Consider the following 17,439-nt stretch of genomic DNA (forward strand, 5'->3'; position numbering starts at 1 on the left):
TGATGACTAAAAGCTTAACTGTTTGTGAACTCTTGTGGGAAAGTCCAGAAACCCAGAACAATGGCCTTAAATCATAATCAGTTTACTCTGTATATGATGCTGCAACAATAGCCACACTTATTGAAAATGTGGCATTTGTTCTAACAAATAGTGTGAAAGAACTTCTTTCTTTTTCTTTAGGTTTAATGTTTTGCTTTAATGCAACAATTAGCCGGCTAATATTTTGTGGTTTTGGACTGTTTTCACTGTTTTCTGGTGTTTTATAAACCAAATGATGACTTGAATAATCTATTTAATTGAGAAAATAATGACTAGTTGCAGCCATAGTTGAAATCATCACCAAGTTTTTTGTTGTGTGGGAAGCCATTTTCTGCTTTTTTCATTCTAGTGCAATTATTTCCATTATCGATTTGCTCTGCTTAGTATTTTTTAGATTAATCGATTAGTTGTTTTATCTATAAAATGTCAGAAAATAGTGAAAAATGCACGTTATGATTTCTCACAGCTGATGACGTCTTCAAATGTCAGATATTCAGTTTGCAGAAGACAAAGAAAACCATAAAATCTTCACATTAGAGAAGCTGCAACCAGCAAACGTTTGGCTTTTTTTGCATAAAAAATGACTAAAAAGATTATTCGGCAGCTTTACACTGGATGTTGCACTTTTATCAAATGTTCTTATTCGATAATCGGTTATGATGCTGCTGTAAACACATATTCACAGTCAGTCTGGATTTTTCTTAATACATCCACACTTGAAGCTAATAATAAACACTGAGAATCAGGACAAAAACACTTCTTGTGACCCTGTCCTGGCCGTGTGAATGGCCTTCTTTGTACATTACAGGAGCATGATCATGATTTAGTTTTCTATGCGTCCACCATCCGGAAGCTGAGACTCGTATCTGTGTCGGTGTCTCGGCAGCTGTGGCGCACAGCTGCAGCTGGCCTCTCTTCCCTTTTCCCCCCCGAACTCTTTACTATGAAGGGAAGCTCCAGACACTGACCTGACCAAAACAATAGCTGAGCCCCGTCCAACACGGATCTCATGCAGGTATAAAAATAGGCCAGCAGCTCACTGGCTTCCTGCCCGCTCCTTAACAATGCTCTCACATTTTTATGTCTTGTCGGCCTGTGAAACCAGAGAACTGGCATTATAAACTGCTAAACAGTCGTCACGGTGATAGACAATAAAGCTCATTACATGTAGACGGGATCGTGTTACCGGGGATAAAAGCAAATCAGAGCAAGAAGAGGAGGAAGATGCGGGTGAGGGGACATGATTATCCGTCTCCTCCGCTCCCCCCCCCCAGGGGAGGGTGATGTCACTTCCTGCTCCATCGATCGCTTCTTGTTAAGGCGTGGTGCTCCCGAGGTCTCAGAGGAGGTGGTGGGAGAAGCTGCAGACCTGCGCTGCTGGTCTTTCGTTTCTGTGAGCTCCGTTTGTCCTGCATGTTTTTGAGGCGTACAGCAGATGCTCGGGAGCCCCCGAAGGCCTCGCCTTGTTCACCAATAAATGATTTATTGCTTAATTAATTTGACTGCAGCTAGCCTAATTAGACCCGCTCCATGTCTCTACGTCTCCATGAACGCCTCGTCCCTCAAAAACTAGAACGTGAAGGTTGTAAAAATCAGAAATCTACAAATAAAAAACAGCTTTCAGTTCATGTTGTTTCTTCTTCTGTTGGTTCTGCAGCATCAACACCATCAGGTCAGTTTAAACCTCAAGAATGATGGCTTCATTATCAATTAATGTGCTGATTAGTTTCTTTATTCATCAATTAGTCACTGTGACAACCTCAATTTGTTCAGTTTGTTTGTCCAAAACCTAAAGATGTTCATTCATATGAGAAAGAAAACAGCAAATCTTCATCTTTTTCTCCATTTTTGCTCTAAAATTGACTCAAATTGATCATTAGAGTAGATTCTGATTCATTTCCTGTCGATCAATTACTTGAATAATCGTTGCAGCTCTATATTTATCTCACAGTGTCTCTCTCACACTTGTCGTTGGGTTCATTTGCTCCTGAAAGATTTCCTTTGTCACCCAAATACCCAAACAAAGAGCTGTAAACATGAAGTATGAAGCCACATGGACTGACAGCTAACTTATTGATCAGATCATCAGCTCTGCATTGACCCACAGAGGAAGATCTAACTAATCTATCTGCACTTTACTGAACCTGATGTGTTCTTTTGTCACACACGGGTGGAAACGGGATTAAAAACATGATAATATGACGTCATAGTCCTTTGTGCTCGCTGTGAATCACTCCGATAAACTAAACAACTCACTTTGACTGTTTTTTACTTCCTGATGGATCAGAAAAATTCCCTCGCTCATGTGCTGACTCATAGGCGTTACCATGGCTACCGAATGATCTTACATAAGTGGTACTTTCACAAATTGAGGGATCACTTTCATGACAGTTCCAAGGATCAGCAGATGGATTTAATGGACGTTAGTTAGTTAGTTTATCGGCAACAAAATAATCGTTTCAGTCATTTTTAAAGCATAAATGCCAGATGTTCATTCTGATTAATGATTGGCAGATTAATTGATAATGAAAAGAATCCTTGGTTGCAACCTGTAATAGGAACAGAAACAGAAGAAACATTTAAATGCTTTATTTGTTTGTTTATTTTCAACACCTGACCGCTCAGTTTTGGTGAAACTGCAAAGTCGACTCTGAAACCTGCTGAAGCTGACGGTGGGATCGTCCTTCAGGAGTCACGGTGGCCTCAGAGGGTCATAAACCAGTCTGACAAAGTGTTTTTATAGGAGCTCCCATCTGTCCTTCATACAGAAAATCAATCCAGAGTCTTTGTGTCGGGTCACCATCTGGCAGCAGGAAGCTCCGTCCTGCTTTCTATGATTCTGTTGAAGCCTCCGACGTGACTGAAGGAGCGTCACTCTCCTCCAGTCTTATTTAAATCCTCCAGGAGACAAACATACAACCTGCTGATGATGTTCTGTAGTTGACCTCTGACCTCTCTGAGGCGGAGCAACAAGCTAACGTCCCGACAGGGATCAATAACAATCACATCAGGACGCTCTTATTACCAGCGTTTAAATATTTATGACTCAGTCGTTTATCACAATTACATGATTGTTTCCTCTCAGAGGCTCAGAGTTTCCTTCCTTCACATGCACATTAAAGTATGTTGTAAGATGACTTATTATCAGATATCTCTGAGTTTTTCACTGTTTTCTGACAGTTTTTATAAACTAAACAATAAATCCTTTAATGAGAACAACTAATAGATCACATTTGTTACGATTTTATGGCTTTTTTGGGAGGAAATAAATCAAACTAATCAATAGACAACTGGAGATGTTAACTGTGTTTTCCAGCTGCAGCATTTTTAAAAACCAGTTTATCTTTGTCAAATTAAATGTGACACTGTTTTATAAATGAGACGATGTTTATCTAACTTTGGACTACATTTCCCATTGACCCCGTCTCCTCCCGTCACTGTTTATCTCTCTTTACTGGAGAGGATAAACATACTTGAAGTGTTTTTATTTCCCATCATTAGGGAGCTTTTAGAACAGCGCCCTCCTTCTGTTTGGTGTCGTAAAGCAACACTTTCCCGTCATGATAAAATAAACCAGGACTTAAAGACGTTAAAAAGCTCGGTTATAAAGCTGCAGAGTGTCACGTTCAGGGACAGTTCGTCCACCGGCCGCCGGCGTAAATCGCTTCATTTTAAGTAAGAGATTATTAATCTGCCTCGGCTGTAGTTAGAGACGAGCGCCGGGATCTGAGGGGCCCCTGCTTTTTTGGCAGCAGGATCTGGCCCCTGGCTCAGGATCCCTGTTAATGCTGTAAGCTGTTTAGACTATAAACACACACACACACACACACACACACACACACACACACACACACACACACACACACACACACACAGTCAAATGTAGGGAAATGTTCTGCATCTAATAATTCTCATTATTAATGTGTTGATTATTATTTCTCTGTTGTTGTTGTTTTGTTTGACCAACAACAGTCCAAAAATATTCAGTTTAAGATGAAATAAAATGTTAAGAGAAGTCAGACAGTTAGAGCTGCAACAGCTGATTGTTTAATTGATTAGTTGATCAACAGATAATCATATAAAATAATGGTTTTAGTTGTTTTTTAGTTGCTGTTTTGTTGTTTTTCTCAGATTTACATGATTTTAAACTGTAAATGTTTGAGTCTTTGATTGTTGGTCGGACAAAACTAAACATCTCCTGGTGGATTTTAATTGTTTAATTGATTAGTTGATCGATAGAAAATGAACTGGCAGGTATTCTGATGAGTCATTTTGAAGCTTTAAACGCTGAAAGAAGCAGTAAAAATTTTTAATTTCCTGTCACATGTGACAAAGAAAAGCAGATAATTCTTTCTAATCTATTGATCAGCTAACAGTCGCAGCAGCGATTAGTCGATTAATCTGTCAGTCGATCGATAGAAAGTTAATCAGCAGCTGTTTTGATAATCAAATAATAGTTTCAGTCTTTTTTTTTGAAGCAGAAATACCAAAAATCTGCCGACTGCTGCGTCTGAGACGTGATGATCTGATGCTTCTCTGTGATGATCTACAGACTAAACCATCAATCAACTGATCAATAAGGAAACGCTGCTCCACTGTACAGGTTGGGGTTGTCTTATGTTAGTAATCAGGACATTTTATAGACAATATTAATCAATTAATCAATAAAACAAAGCAGCAAATAATACATAATGGTTGGTTGCAGCCTCTCTTGAACACACTTGTGGAAGAGCCTGAGCCTCAGGTGTGTGTGTGTGTGTGTGTGTGTGTGTGTGTGTGCGTGTGTGTGTGTGTGTGTGTCTCGGGGTCAGGCTGCAGGATAATTAAGCCCAGAGGAAGAGCGCCGGCGCTCTGGATGCGGTCGCTCGCTACCATCTGCCACCTGCAGGCCGTCTCTCTCTCTCTCGTCTCCAATCAGACCTGAGGGTCAAAAAACACAACAAAGATCTTCTGTGTCGCACGAGATGAATCACTCGCCGCTACAAAGCCGCCACACCTCCCAGTCTGTGCCACTCTGTGTTAGAGAGCGTGTGTGTGTGTAACCTGTCACACACACACACAAAAGCATCTTCACAACTCCTCCATCAGTCGTGTGTGAGACGTGAACTTACTGCAGGAAGTGAGTTTATTAAAGCATCCAGCTGCTGATGTTCTATATATTTTTATTATAAATCTCATGTTTGGATGTGAACCAGCAGATCTATTAGCTGTTACTGTGTGTGTGTATCAAAGCCTGATGTATCTTATTCCTCAGGAAACTATTAGAAACACATCAGTGAGTCACTCCGCTGCTGCTGCATGTTGTTTCATTATGAAGAGTTTGTTTCGAAACGGCTGCAAAGTTTAGTCTAAAAAAATGTTGAAAAATGTTGAGTGTTTCCCAAAAACCCTCGATGACAAAGACATTCAGTTCACTGTCGTGTTCACGTTGAAGAAGCTGGAAGAAGAGAATATTTCTGCTTTTTTTCCTTAAAAAAAAAAAAAAAAAGAAAAGACTCAAAATGATGAGTTGCAAGGAGCTGAGGATAAAAATATCTGCAGAGTGAAGATGGTGTTGGGAGGGATCACTCCCCCCCCCGCCCCCCCACCCACCAGCTGAGGGTTTTATGTCCCTGATCACCCAGTTTCTCACAGAGAAAGTGTGAGTCATTCCTCGGAGCATCAGAGAGCTGCAGGGACATCGAGCTGCTTTGAAGAGGAAAGAAAGAAAGAAAGAAAGAAAGAAAGAAAGAAAGAAAGAAAGGAAGGAGTTTGTTTTTTTCCCCCCATCACTGAAAATCACACATCTGTCTCCTCTTCCTCTCCTCCTCTTCCTCCTCCTCCTCCTCCTCTCCTCTTCATCCCACTCCTGACTGACTTTGCTATGACTCACCTCCCTCTAAAAGCAACACCGAGTCTTGTCAGTCTTTACTGGGTTTCGCAGCGTTTCAGCAGAAACTCCCACTGCGTCAAATGTTTCTGCAGGAAAAACGCTTTTCTCTGCACTCCGGCTGCAGCTCTCCATTATTTCATTATTGATTCATCTGTTATTTGCTCTATAAATAACCAGGAAACAGTGAAAACTCAGAGACGTTCAGTTTATTATCATGTATGACAAAGAAAAGCATTCAATCATCACATTTGAGACGTTTAAATCTGCAAAGTTTTGGCATTAAATGATTAATTAAGTTGATGCTCCCTGACCTGCAGGCTGAGTCCAGAACTGATGAGATTTTCCAAACGTTCAGTGTTAATTTCGAGGATGTTTTTGTCTGTGATTCATTTAGAGTGAGCAGAGAGATGCTGAGTCGGTGAAACGCAGCGTGTGATGACACTCAGAACGTCCTCTGGAGGATGTGAAGACTGCAAATGTCCAGGAAAAATCTAGACAATAAAGGATTTAAATTCCACAAGACTGCAGACCGTATAATAAAAGCTGTTTTTTTTTAGGATCTCTGATGTTTCCGGAGGGACGTTTTTCAATCTTAAATCTTCAGTTTCTGCTCGCTGGAGCCCAAAAATCCAAATTTCCAAAAAATCCAAATAGTAAAACAGACAAAAGCAGCAAATATCAAAACCTTTAGAGTATTAGAAGTACAACATGTGACACCTGAGAGCTCTGATTAATGTTCAATGATAAAATATGTGTAAATACATGTTACTATCAGTCTCAGTGAGGTATTACTGTGGTATCTGTAACACAACTTGTGTATTTTTTTTGGCGTTCGTCTCTAAAAACAACTTGAAACGACGCCCTCGAATCTACGTTGACTCATAAACTGAAGCTCTGCTGGAAATTTATGATCAGGAAGTGAATGGTCCACTAGAGCTTTATTGTTGCGACATGCGGCGGCTGTTTGGAAATAAACTCTATTACACATTATTATTATTTTTAACATTTAGGAAGTCGGATCTGTTCCTTTTTTAAAACAGACTTTACATGAAGATGTGAAGTAAACAACCTAAACATCCACCAATCATCATTTCATCTGATCTTCATTAATGCATATTTATAATATCTGTTCCTGTCTGACACAAATAAACTGATTCAATGGAAATAAACAAGGAAACATGTTTATAATCCCATATTTAATCTAATCTGTGTGTTGGTTAGACATTAAATTATTAATAAAATAAACATCTGATAATAATAACCTCAAAATATGTGAATGAACTCAACTTCTAGTCATCTTCATCTTCATCCTCATCATCACTATGCGTCTTAGAGATGACTCTGCTCTACTAAAATCTAACCTGACTATAATAAAGCAGCCGGGTGGAGTTATAAGAGCAGATATATACGTGTGTTTGTGTGACAGATGAGAGTCGCCGTCGTCACACCAGAGAGGTTTTATTTCCAGACTGAGCCGAGCTGGAACGGACCGATATGAGGAGAAGATTGAAGAAGAGGAGACGCTGATGATGGAGGAAGAGGAAGAGGAGGAGGAGGATTAGATGTGAATTTGGGACGAGGATAGAGAGAGAGAGAGGAGAGAAACGGAGGGATTGAAGGGGAGGGGGGGAAGCGAGGAAACGAGGGGAAAGCTGATCCCCCCCCGGAGGCCACGCCTCCAACAACAAAGCATTTTGGGAGAAAAATAAGACTTCTGTGAAATGGAGCATGTGTGGGAAGCCCCAAATTCCTCTGAAAGACCTCTTGTCTTCAGAGGAAAAGCAGCGATCAACAACAACCGGACAAAAAACCAGACGAATCACACAAAATACTGTCAAGCATCATCTGCATCATATCTATCAGAATCTATCAATCCTGCAGGAACTGATCAATAAATCACATCTCTACTGAACTCACTCAAGTTATAATAAAAGATGGAATTATATAAGAAAAAGACGAGATTCAATGTAGATTAAAGACAATTAATCCATTGATTCTCAACCAGGAAACATCAGAAATGATTGTTTTTGTTATAGATTATTGTCTTTGTCTATAAAATCTTATAAAATATTGATCAGTTATCTTTGAATCTTGTTTTGTTCGACCAACAGACCCGAAGACATTCAGTGTATCATCATATATGACAAAGAAAAGCATCAAAAGTCGGCAAATATTTAGAATATTTACTTTAAAAATGACTGAAATGATTATTTGACCTATAAATTAGTTGTTGATTCAGTTTCTGTTGATCAGCTAATCAATCAATCAGCTAATTGTTGCAGCTCTAGATGCTAATCAGCTGTTTACTGTCCTGATTCTCACATTTGGACTCACTTGTGACGTGAACTTTGACCTCGTCTGACATCTGCTAATTTAATTTGTGGTCCGGACATCTTCTTCTTCTTCTATTTTTTTCTTCTTCTTCTTTTTTGCACACAGACTGGCGATTCTTCTCCGTGCGTTACTGCTGAGCTATTTTAAGGAAACATCTTCTTCTTCTTCTTCTTCTTCTTCTGCTGTTTCATAACACCACCGAAGAACTGAACAGTTACTGCAGGAGTTCAGATGAAAATAAACCTTTTCCTGCTTTTCACTTTGTCTATTTTAAGTTAGTTTTAACACAGTTATCTCTGGCATGACTTCAATAATGATGCATAAATGTTCATCTAATCAACTGAAATGGAAAAAATATCCGTTTGAAATAAAAGTTTTTATTTCGGAGGAATAAATAGGTCATTAAAAAAGGTCATAAAAGCTAAAATTGTGCTCAAAGACACCAGTTAGGATGTTATTGATAAGAGGACGTGTGTGGCATTAAAAGCAGCTGCAGTCACGTCCCACGTTATTGATCAGGTGGAGGATTCACTGCTGGTTGAGACGAGGTGTCCTGGTTCCTGTAGTAGCACAGAGTTATGGTGTGTGTGTGTGTGTGTGTGTGTGTGTGTGTGTGTGTGGCAGTGATATATCTTCGTTTCAAGGTCACGTACACTCTTCCCAGAGATGAATCCTCCGGGGATGCAGAGGAATTATATACCAGCAGCCACACACACACACATATACACACACCTCACACACACACACGTCTCTTTGTGTGTATTAAGATGAATCGTGCAGCCTCATCCTGATCCAGATCCTGGTTTCAGCCTCTGTCTCAAACAGGCCGTTTTAGCCCCGCCCTCCCAATGAGCCCTCTCTGTTCTGATTGGTCAGCTTTCAGGAAGCTTCCTCCGGCTCCGGAGGCTCCGTAAACAAACTATAGTAGCAGGATTTCACTTCTTTTCCTCCGTCTTTACTCCAGATGTCAACTTCTCAAATCCATCTGTCAGCAGGTTGACGCCCTGAGTTTTGACTCGCAGGCGATGTTCACCTCAAGTTTAGGAGCTTTTTCCACGTTTAGCGTTGATATATGACATCATAACAGGATATAAATAACAGGAAACCACACATAGCCTGACACCAAGAATCTGAGGGCACGACAACACGTTTTTCTCCAGTTTACTGTGTCGTGTTGGAAGAACTAAGCAGAATGTTTCTCTGTCAGGCTTTTGCACAGATATTTGGACGGTGGAAGTTTAATCTGACGTGTTCGTTGGTTTATTCATGACGGGGATTTAAAGGAAGGAAACTTTAGATTCATGCTGGGAGCAAAACAGCTTCTGTACAAAAAATACACACACAAAAAAACGACACCTGCTCTGATATTTCTGTCTGCTTTTATCTGTGTGCTGCTGTGTTTTACTCAGCGTTCCTGAAGCTGGGCTCTGTGGTTTAGAGGCAAAGTGAAACAGTGGTTTTCCTTTCATGTTTGAGAGCTTACATGTGTGTGTGTGTGTGTGTGTGTGTGTGTGTGCGTGTGTTATGTGTGTGTGTGTGTGTGTGCGTTCAGAGACTCTACACCACTAAACATGTTTTAAACATGTGTGTTCCTGCTGTGTCTCAGTGTGTTTGGCTCACGGCTGCGACTCGCACTGCATTTGTATTTATTCCTGTGGGCTCTCGTGTGTGTGTGTTTGTGTGTGTGTGTGTGTGTGTGTGTGTGTTGTATATTTAGACCTGCTCTCTGGTTTTGTTCCTCTCTCAGTGGCTACAGATCGAGCTTCATCCTGCAACATGTTTAACGCTGATTTTTCTGTAAAATATCTGCTACTGTTTAAAGGAACATTTCACTTTATAACCGTCTAACATCTGTTGGGAATAAATCCTCCACGTCTGGCTCTAATCTGTCGTTCAGTGTGTTTTTACTTCTCTTTAATAAATTACACCTGTCAAAGCTTTTTACTTTGACATGTGAGCATCAATCAGAAGCAGGAGATTAATTATTTTGGTAATTTTTAGGTTCTTATGTGAAAAATTGTCACTTTTCTTTTAATATTTGACAAAACCAAACATTTCATAAAGTCATTTTATGCTTTTAGAAGCTTTTCTGATGTTTTATAGTCTAAACAGTTAACAATACATCTATTGATTATCTTCTAGATCAACTGTTTGATCTATAAAACATCAGAAACAGTGAAAACATTCATTAGTTGCAGCCTGATTTCTGTAATTTATGCAAAGTGATGTCATTGCCTGAGACCTTGTTGTGGTTGAAAGGCATTGTGGGAGATGTAGGAGCAGACGAGGCAGGTGGAGAGAGACGAGGGGGTTTTTATATATAGAAAGTAGATTTAGAGGCTGAATCAGCAGTTAAACATTAACCAGCTCGGTGGAATCTGACCCGTAAATCACTGTGAGGTTATTCTGTGAACAGCGGCGCCGCCCGCAGGCCGCAGCGGGAACAACAGCTGCTGCTCACCGGATTCTTCAGGAAATTCCTGGAATATCATGGAGGTTTTGGGGAAATGGACTCCAGGCAGTTAAATGCCTTGAAAAAGAGCCTCAACAAATTAAGATTATAAATGAGCTTAATGGTCTCAGTTGGATCCTAAAATACTTTTAATGATGATCGTAGAAATAAAAAATAATAAAACCGTCATAACAAATGATACAATCTTTATATTTATAGTGTTTGATCAGTGAAAGACTTTAATATTTGCTGCTTGGAGTCAAAAATGAATCTGCAGCTGTTTTAATAACTGAATAATTGCTTCTGTGTGGTTTCAGCTGCTGTTTTTTACTGTAAATTACAGCAAAATTATTATTTTTAGTTTTTGGTTTGTTTCGTCGGATAAAACAAGTAAATGAAAGACTTGACTGTGGTCTGGTAGAAAGAGTGTAAACGCCAGTTTTTCCTTTTTGAAACCGTCTGCAAACACTTTTAAAAGCAAGATGTGTTCTTTCCCTGTAATTTCTGCTGTATTTTATGGCTCTGTGTTGTTTAAAGGTGCCGTTTCTAGGATGCAAACTTTTATATAACTACATAAAAGAAACAAAGGACAGAATAAAACCTTCATATATATATAACTTTAAAAACACATAAATGAGTCAATAAATCCAGATTTAGTTTATATCAGAAACATTATTATTAGTCTATAAAGATTTAATCTCAGTCAGGTGAATAAAAACTCTTCATTTATTTAATATTATGAGTTCAAACATCCTCAGAGTGCAGGTTTGACTGTTTTCATGAATCAGTGTGGAGTCATAGACGTGTTTTGTTAACCAGCGGCGCCCTCTGCTGGCGGTGCAGTAACTTCCTGTCAGTCAGGTCTCACAGGAGAATATTTGAGGGTTTTTTTCAGATTGAAGTTTTCCTCGTGTTCACTGACGGGTTCTGTTGTCTGTGAGGTTCGAGGTCACAGAGCTGCATCTGAAACCTGCTTTTATTAGAGAAACTTAACTGACTTTTGTCTTTCAGATGATCAATAAACAGAACGAATCTCTGATATTTTATTTTCTAGTTGTAGGATAATAATGACGTTTAGAAAAAGAGTCTTGTAGTTAAACACCACACTGACCTGTGTGTGTGTGTGTGTGTGTGTGTGTGTGTGTGTGTGTGTGTGTGTGTGTGTGTGTGTGTGTGTCTTTTCATAACAGAACAAAGATGTTTTGTGCATCTGAATGAAAGACTTAAATCCTGCTGAACTGATCAATGAGTTCATCAGTTAGTCGATCAATAGATCATCTGTCTACGTCCAGGCCTTATGATGTCATATGATGAACATGTTTCATGTATTTTAATGTTATTTGCATGTTTTATGTGGTTCAGTCTGTGTGTTAAAGGTAGAGCTGTAATGATAAGTTGATTAATTGATCGATCACAACCATGTTGATAATCTAATAATCATTTTAGTCATTTTATAAGCAAAAAAAGCCCAGAATGTTTCCAGTTTCAGCTTCTTAAATGAGGTGATTTGAAGCTTCTCTGTGACAGTAAACTGAATATCTTTACATTCTGGACTTTTGATCAGACAAAACCATTGATTGATTATAAAATAATCAATATATGAATGGATAATGAGCCCAGGTTCCATGTTTTCACTGAGCTTCAAGAGGGATTTACCAATAAAGTCATAATAATAATAATAAAGGAAACATGTCTAAACTGTCTTTAGTTTCAGCTGTTAAAATGTGAATATTTCGTCTCTTTTGTTGGTAAACTTCATATTTTTTTGGTTTTTGTTGTTTTTTTACACATCAAGTCAAATAAAACGTTGAGTGACTTCCAGGAAGACGACTGATGAAGGCTGCAGATGAATAGAAACATCTCACAGTCGCCGTCGGGTGTCGTGTTGGTGAGAAGCGTGTCGTGCACCAGCGGACGCCGAGCAGCAGGCGGCAGCAGGGAGCTGTGGTGTGTCGGGAATGAAAGGAATGCTGGGAATTCACTGTGTGTGTGTTTTATATGCTGGATGGTTTGATCCTCCCAGCTGAGCTGGAGCTGTACTGGTGTACTGGTGTACTGGAGCTTTACTGGTGTACTGGTGTACTGGTGTACTGGAGGTGTACTGGTGTACTGGAGCTTTACTGGTGTACTGGAGGTGTACTGGTGTACTGGTGTACTGGAGGTTTACTGGTGTACTGGAGCTTTACTGGTGTACTGGTGTACTGGAGCTTTACTGGTGTACTGGAGGTGTACTGGTGTACTGGAGGTGTACTGGTGTACTGGAGCTTTACTGGTGTACTGGAGGTGTACTGGTGTACTGGTGTACTGGAGGTTTACTGGTGTACTGGAGCTTTACTGGTGTACTGGTGTACTGGAGCTTTACTGGTGTACTGGTGTACTGGTGTACTGGAGGTGTACTGGTGTACTGGAGCTTTACTGGTGTACTGGAGGTGTACTGGTGTACTGGTGTACTGGAGGTTTACTGGTGTACTGGAGCTTTACTGGTGTACTGGTGTACTGGTGTACTGGAGCTTTACTGGTGTACTGGTGTACTGGTGTACTGGAGGTTTACTGGTGTACTGGAGCTTTACTGGTGTACTGGTGTACTGGAGCTTTACTGGTGTACTGGTGTACTGGTGTACTGGAGGTTTACTGGTGTACTGGAGCTTTACTGGTGTACTGGTGTACTGGAGGTGTACTGGTGTACTGGTGTACTGGAGGTGTACTGGTGTACTGGTGTACTGGAGCTTTACTGGTGTACTGGAGGTGTACTGGTGTACTGGAGGTTTACTGGTGTACTGGTGCTGCTCTGCTAACACTGTTTCTCACTGAGATCTACAGGAATATAATCAGTTCTGTTCATCTGACAGCTGTAGTTACTGATTAATTTAGAGATTCAAGTTTAAAAGTTGAGTTTCTAGCAGGACTGAGTGAAATATTTAAATATAGACAAGAAGAAGAATATTTGTAAGGATGTATTATGATATGGTTTAATGTATGTAAAATAATCAAACTCATGGTCAACATCATTAACAAGGCTGATTATTTAACTATTTGTCTATAAACTGATAGTAAATGTTATAATTTATTAAAGTCAACGTCTTTAAGTGTCTTTAGTTTGTCTGAAATATTGACTTTACTATCAGGAGACAAACAACAGCAGCAAGTCTGCAGCAAGTTTTTTGGACTTTTCCTTTAAAAATGATTAAGACGATGAATCAATTATCCAAACAGTTTTCTAATCGACTATTTGTTGCAGCTCTAATCATGTTATGGCATCATATAAACAAACTGATGGTGAAAGCAGTGTTCCACTGTTCATTAGTGCTGAAATAATTAGTAGATTAATTGATTAATTGAGCATTTTGACAGTTGATTGATTCTTTATGAAGTAAAAGTTACTTTCCCAAAGTGAGAATTTGCTGTTTTTCTTTGTTTTGTGAGTTTTGGATTGTTTCACTGAGGTTTTTAGGAATCTGTGATGAACATTTCGATTGATAAATTGAAGAGTCAGAGTGAAAATATCAATAAATCAAACAGAATAAACTGTGTCTCAATTCCACACGACATAGTGTACACTTCTGTTAGTACATAAGAAACCAACATAATACTGGAGCTGCAACGATCAGTCGATCAGAAATTAATCATCAATCAATCGTTCTGAGTCATTTCTTTAGGAAATGAAAAGTCCAAATTCTCTGATTGCAGCTTGTTAAATATGAATATTTTCTGGTTTCTTTAGTCTCTGTGACAGTGAACTAAATCTTTGAGTTGACATTTGAAGACGTTAACTTGGACTTAAAGAAACATTTTATAAACCAAACAACTAATCGATTAATCATGAAAATAATCATTAATTACATCCCTCAGTTTTTAATTTCTAGCAGTAAATGATGCAGATGATCCAGCTGAAGCTCATAAAACAACAGCAAAGTGTTAGTTTATGTTGTGTTTCTGGAGCTGTTCCACCAACATCCACTATGACCTTTAACACTGTCCAGCTGTGCACTGCATTATGGGAGAATAGTGTCCTGTGTGCATTGCATTATGGGAGAATAGTGTCCTGTGTGCATTGCATTATGGGAGAATAGTGTCCCGTGTGCATTGCATTATGGGAGAATAGTGTCCCGTGTGCACTGCATTATGGGAGAATAGTGTCCTGTGAGCACTGCATTATGGGAGAATAGTGTCTCGTGTGCATTGCATTATGGGAGAATAGTGTCTCGTGTGCATTGCATTATGGGAGAATAGTGTCCCGTGTGCATTGCATTATGGGAGAATAGTGTCCTGTGTGCATTGCATTATGGGAGAATAGTGTCCTGTGAGCACTGCATTATGGGAGAATAGTGTCCCGTGAGCATTGCATTATGGAAGAATAGTGTCCTGTGAGCATTGCATTGCATTATGGGAGAATAGTGTCCCGTGTGCATTGCATTGCATTATGGGAGAATAGTGTCCTGTGTGCATTGCATTATGGGAGAATAGTGTCCTGTGAGCATTGCATTATGGGAGAATAGTGTCCTGTGAGCATTGCATTATGGGAGAATAGTGTCCTGTGAGCATTGCATTATGGGAGAATAGTGATTTATTGAAATGTGTCACTGTTCCAGTATGAACACACTACAGACTCAGAACCCGGAGTCTGGATTTAGACTCAGACTTGAGGAAAGGTCAAAATAAGTTCAGTCACCTGTGAGTGTGAGTGAGTGAGAGTGTGTGAGTGTGAGTGTGAGTGTGAGTGTGAGTGTGAGTGTGAGTGTGAGTGTGAGTGTGTGTGTGTGTGTGTGTGTGTGTGTGTGAGTGTGTGTGTGTGTGTGTGTGTGTGTGTGTGTGTGTGGTGCAGGGGTTGCGTGATCCGTCAGGTGTCTCTGGATGAATGATGGTGTTCAGGGAGGATGTAGGGCAGCAGAAGTGGGTCAAACACACACAACTGAGTGAATCACATTACTAATGTATGTATGTACAGTGTATAAACGTGCACACACACACACACACACACACACACACAGGTCAGAGCACAGCTGGCTGACTGGTGCTGTGATGTCACATCCTGATGTTTCCAGCAGCTTCACATCTTTGAATTAATAATCTCAGACATCAACAGGAAGCTTCGTTTCTAGATATTTAATAATCTTTCAGAAAAAAAGGAAATTCTCCACAGCAACATTTTACTTTACTTTATCTTATTTTCTGTTGTATTTTTATCATACTGTATGTTATCATATTCTACTTTATTCCAACATACTTTATATTTATTTTTTTATTGTACTTTGTTTTTTTTGTACTTTGTATTTTTTTGTATTTTATTTTTACTTTTATTTGTATTTTTTTTTATACTTTTAGATCTTTATTATATCTTTATATTTTTGTACTTTATTTTAGTTTTTATTGTACTTTGTATTTTTTGTATTTTATTTTTATTTGTATTTTTTACACTTTTAGTTTTTTATTATACCTTTATATTTTTGTACTTTTTTTTTTTTTAGTTTTTATTGTGCTTTGTATTTTACTTTATTTTTATTTTATTTGTATTTTTTATACTTTTAGTTTATATTTTTTATATTTTTGTACTTTTTATTTTAGTTTTTGTTTAATTTAGTATTTTTTATTAGTTTTTTTAGTATTGATTCATTAGCATTTTGTGTTTTTGTTTGAACAATTGTAATTTTTTTTGCTTTAATTTAGTTTTTTTCCTATTTTGTCTTTTTTGTGCTTACTTTAAATTTTTATCGTAATTTGTATTTTTTTTGTACTTTATTTAATTTTTTATAGTAATTTGTACTTTGTTTTATTTTTTGCAGGAATATGATTGATTTTTACACTTTTCCTTATCATCAGGAAGCCAAATAATAATGAAAATAATAATAATAATAATAGTATCAGTGAGGAGTTTGTGTGTAAAAGTTGCTCAGTGATGAAGCTGCTGCTGTTAATCTGATGGATCACAGTGAAAATACAGTTTTCTGTTGCACAGCGAGCTACGATTGGTGGGAACCAATTAGCTGCCTCTGATCCCTGTCACACACACACACACACACACACACACACACACATACACACACACACACACACACACACACACACTCAGAGGACTCTTCACAGGCTCTGAATAATTAATGCCTCCTGCTCTCTGCTCTCTAATGATGTCTCCAGGGCATGTGTGTACTCTCGTGTGTGTGTGTGTGTCTACATATGTGTGTGTGTGTGTTGTGATGATGCTCCGCCCCCCTCTACACACACTTCCTGTGTGACAGTTTGTTTGATTTTCACACCTATTCTTTAATCCCAAACATCAGCGGAGAGTCTGTTGAGGTTTGACAACAAACAGTCGCAGCGTGTGTGTGTGTGTGTGTGTGTGTGTGTGTGTTGACAGCTGAAGTCAAATTTCCACCATTTAAACATAAGAAAACATGTTGAACATTGTTGAATTTAACATTAAAAACAGTAAAATCTACTGATGAGTGAACAGAGGCAGGTTGTGTTGCAGTGAATGCATTGGAGGTATTGATTATTGTTATATTGATCGTCTTTGTGCAAGTTGTTGGAGCTGTATGCTGCCTGTGAAGAGCCTGCAGACGATACTCAGGGCTGAGAAACACCTTCGCGTCATCAATCAAAGATAATACAGTAAAATTATAAGATGACAGGCAAAAATTGAGATAAAAGGTCAAATTTAAAGGATGAAAAGTCAAAATTCTGACTTTTTTTACATAATTTTGTCTTTTTTTGAGATACTAAAAGCATTTTTTTATCATAAATGTTT

General features: G+C 38.8%; 1 protein-coding gene across 1 annotated transcript in view; it reads left to right on the forward strand.

The window, feature by feature from the left end:
• Nucleotides 1-17,439, forward strand: part of agap1 (ArfGAP with GTPase domain, ankyrin repeat and PH domain 1) — a 181,765-nt gene that overhangs the window by 17,925 nt on the left and 146,401 nt on the right. The window lies entirely within an intron of this gene.

This window comes from Thunnus thynnus, chromosome 24 (assembly GCF_963924715.1).
Source record: "Thunnus thynnus chromosome 24, fThuThy2.1, whole genome shotgun sequence".
Classification (NCBI taxonomy): Eukaryota; Metazoa; Chordata; class Actinopteri; order Scombriformes; family Scombridae; genus Thunnus; species Thunnus thynnus.